Source organism: Oncorhynchus tshawytscha, unplaced genomic scaffold, assembly GCF_018296145.1.
Source record: "Oncorhynchus tshawytscha isolate Ot180627B unplaced genomic scaffold, Otsh_v2.0 Un_contig_9573_pilon_pilon, whole genome shotgun sequence".
NCBI classification, from domain to species: domain Eukaryota; kingdom Metazoa; phylum Chordata; class Actinopteri; order Salmoniformes; family Salmonidae; genus Oncorhynchus; species Oncorhynchus tshawytscha.
Window position 1 is genome coordinate 88,418 of NW_024609231.1, and position 4,083 is coordinate 92,500.

Consider the following 4,083-nt stretch of genomic DNA (forward strand, 5'->3'; position numbering starts at 1 on the left):
CCCTGCTCTCTCTGCTCTCTCTAGTATCTTGCTCTCTGCTCTCTCTCTCTCGACTCTCTCTGCTCTCGCTGCTCTTTCTCTGCTCTCTCTGCTCTTTCTGCTCACTCTCTCTGATCTCTCTGCACTCTCTGCACTCTCAGCTCTCTGCCTCTGCTCTCTCTCTCTCTGCCCTCTGCTCTCACTCTCTGCTCTCTCTCTCTCTGCTCTCTCTCTGTGCCCTCTCTCTGCTCTCTCTGGTATCTCTCGCTCTGCTCTCTGCTCTGCTCTCTCTGCTTTCCCTGCTCTCTCTGGTATCTCTCTGCTTTCTTTGCTCTCTCTGCTCTTCTCGCTCTATCTGCTTTCCCTGCTCTCTGCTCTCTCTGGCATCTCTATATCTGCTCTCTCTGCTCTCTCTCTCTGCTTTCCCTGCTCTCTCTGGTAACTCTCTCTGCTCTCTTTGCTCTATTTTTTCCCTGCTCTCTTTGCTCTATTTTTCCCTGCTCTCTCTGCTCTCTGCTCTCTCTGGTATCTGTCTCTCTACTCTCTCTCTCTACTCTCTCTCTGCTCTCTCTCTCTCTCTGCTCTCTCTCTGCTCTCTCTCTGCTCTCTCTCTACTCTCTCTCTGCTCTCTCTCTGCTCTCTCTATGCTCTCTCTGCTCTCTCTCTCTGATCTCTGTTTTCTCTCTGCTCACTCTCTCGCTCTGCACACTCTCTCGCTCTGCTCGCTCTCTCACTCTCTCGCTCTGCTCGCTCTCTCGCTCTGCTCTCTCAGTTCACTCTCTGGTCTCTCTGCTCTCTCTGTTCACTCTCTTCTCTCTCTCTGCTGTCTCTGTTCGCTCTGGTCTCTCTCTCTGCTTGCTCTCTCTGCTCTTTCTGCTCTCTGTTCTCTCTGCTCTCTAATATACTGATATACATGGCATTCAGAAAGTATTCAGACCCCTTGACTTTTTCCACATTTTGTCATGTCACGTTACAGCCTTATTCTAAAATAGATTAAGTTTTTTTCCCTCATCAATCTACACACAATACCCCATAATTACAAAGCAAAAGCTGTTTATTTTATGTGAGAGAGAATAAAGTAGACGAGGCACGTCAAACGTTTGATTTATGGTCCTATGTCATGATGACGTGTGCGTGCCCATATTTGGGCATACGGTCAGGACAAATCAAATTAAATTGTATTTGTCACATACACATGGTTAGCAGATGTTAATGTGAGTGTAGCGAAATGCTTGTGCTTCTAGTTCCGACTATACAGTAATAACTAACATCCCGTTCCTGGTGGGAAGGGATCATGCGGTTATGCCCTTATATGGGCATCCTTTTCCTCACGCCTTAGAGCGAGTGCTATGGAGTTTCCTTCTCTGACCACCACCACGTATTATTTGCACTACAAGCTCGAGGTTCCTATCGGCTCTGACGGAAACATTTGACTGAACAAGTCAAGGGCCATAAATTGTTCCAGATCTGCTTCATCATTGGGTAAAATAAGAGATACCGTGCTATGCATGTCTCCACAATAAGAGATACCGTGCTATGCATGTCTCCACAAATTTCCAACTGTAAGACATCATGTGGTTCGCCATAATCTCTAGCCCTGTCTAACAGTTCGTTCAAAGTGTCCAAAATCATCACAGCACAGTCAATATTCTGATTCACCCATGCGAAATTGAAAAACTGTTGAATCTCTGTATTGTTGAATTGATTTCGGTACACAACACGTACACTTCTATCAAGACTGTACTCCTCCTGATTTGTTAGACAATTTTCCAACTGCTCAAAAACATCATATTGCATTTCAGACTATTCAGACATGGCTTAGAGGTGTTGCAGCATTAGACCTTTGGCTCTCGTTCATCTGGGTAATATGAGGGCTTCGGGAATCTGTGATAACAGGTTTTCATCGGACAGCCCTGACTCATTCATACGATTAATCATTTCTATGAGTTTGGGGAATCTGTGATAATATGTTTTCATCTATCGCCATTATGTCTGTTACCCCCGCATCATATGGCTTGGAGTTCTGGCGGTATCTGGGATAAGAGGTTTTCATCTATCGCCATTATGTCTGTTACCCCCGCATCATATGGCTTGGAGTTCTGGCGGTATCTGAGATAAGAGGTTTTCAACTGTCTCCTAGGTCTATTGGATCCGCCATTTGGATTATTAAGGATGTGTTGTGTTATTCTGGAAGGATCCGTGTTACATATATGCTTTTAACGCCTGTATTTGCGCTGTTTAATCTGATTGTTGTTTAACCTACGTGGAATCGCTCTCCGACAGAATGATATATCCTGGCGGTTTTGACGCTCCAGTAAAACATCCGTCTGTGGAGCAAAACACTTCTGGATTTTCAACCCTTTGAAAAGGCCTGTTCTATTTCAGAACCGTCTGTTGCCTCCACAGAATCAGAATCAAGAAGGTTGGCCGCTTCACATCACATCAAATCGTCTACCTCGGAAATGTCATATAAAACGTTGAAATCATCCGGTTTCGTTGTTTTATTGGTGAAATACTCTGCTCTCTGTGTGTGGTCTTCTGTGCCGTTATACACCAGAGAGGAGTCTGAAGTAAAATAATATTTACAAAATAGGTTATTAACCCTAAAATATGTTAGATAACAAATGTCAAATACATTTCAGATATAATCCTATATATTAACATAAATAAAATACCTCTGCTTTTTTAACGAGGGCTGTTGAAACCGAAGGAGGTTGTCTTTTGTCATCAAGAATGACCGATTCTGCCTGGCCTGTAGCGCTGGAGCCTGAAAAAACATTATTTGTCCTTGTTTTAACATGTTCAAGCCTAAAAATGTATAAATAATGAAATATGTCTAAATAATAATATATATATAATGGCTTCATACCATGTCCATGGAGCACCGTGTCGTGAAGCCGTAAGTTCCCTATCAGGGAGTACTTTTCTGGTTGGTTCTGAGCAATGTATTCATGTGTCACACCCTGGCCTTAGTATTCTGTGTTTTCTGGTTGGTTCTGAGCAATGTATTCATGTGTCACACCCTGGCCTTAGTATTCTGTGTTTTCTGGTTGGTTCTGAGCAATGTATTCATGTGTCACACCCTGGCCTTAGTATTCTGTGTTCTCTTTATTATTTTGGTCAGGCCAGGGTGTGACATGGGTGATTATGTGTTTCCTTGTCTAGGGGTTTTTATAGATTGATGGGGTTGTGTTCAGTTGAGTGTTCTAGGTACGTCTATGGTTGCCTAGAGTGGTTCTCAATCAGAGGCAGGTGTTTATCGTTGTCTCTGATTTATATGTATATTATATGTATATTATATGTATATTATATGTATATGTATATTATATGTATATGTATATTATATGTATATGTATATGTATATTATATGTATATTATATGTATATGTATATTATATGTATATTATATGTATATTATATGTATATTATATGTATATGTATATTATATGTATATTATATGTATATGTATATTATATGTATATTATATGTATATGTATATGTATATGTATATATATGTATATATGTATATGTATATGTATATGTATATGTATATTATATGTATATGTATATTATATGTATATTATATGTATATTATATGTATATTATATGTATATGTATATGTATATATATGTATATATTATATGTATATGTATATGTATATGTATATGTATATGTATATGTATATTATATGTATATTATATGTATATTATATGTATATTATATGTATATGTATATGTATATTATATGTATATTATATGTATATGTATATATATGTATATGTATATATATATTATATGTATATGTATATGTATATTATATGTATATTATATGTATATGTATATTATATGTATATTATATGTATATTATATGTATATGTATATGTATATGTATATTATATGTATATGTATATATATATTATATATATGTATATGTATATGTATATGTATATGTATATTATATGTATATGTATATGTATATTATATGTATATTATATGTATATGTATATATATGTATATTATATGTATATTATATGTATATTATATGTATATTATATGTATATTATATGTATATGTATATTATATGTATATATATGTATATGTATATG

At 37.0% G+C, this 4,083-nt stretch overlaps 1 long non-coding RNA gene across 1 annotated transcript; it reads right to left on the reverse strand.

Annotated features, from left to right (window-relative positions):
* Window positions 1–1,015: 1,015 nt before the first annotated feature.
* On the reverse strand, window positions 1,016–3,125 carry LOC112239494. Its single transcript, XR_002951845.2, has 3 exons — window positions 2,849–3,125; window positions 2,655–2,746; window positions 1,016–2,544 (listed from the first exon to the last, which is right to left on the reverse strand). It is a non-coding gene; the product is annotated as an uncharacterized LOC112239494 (long non-coding RNA).
* Between the last annotated feature and the right edge of the window lie 958 nt (window positions 3,126–4,083).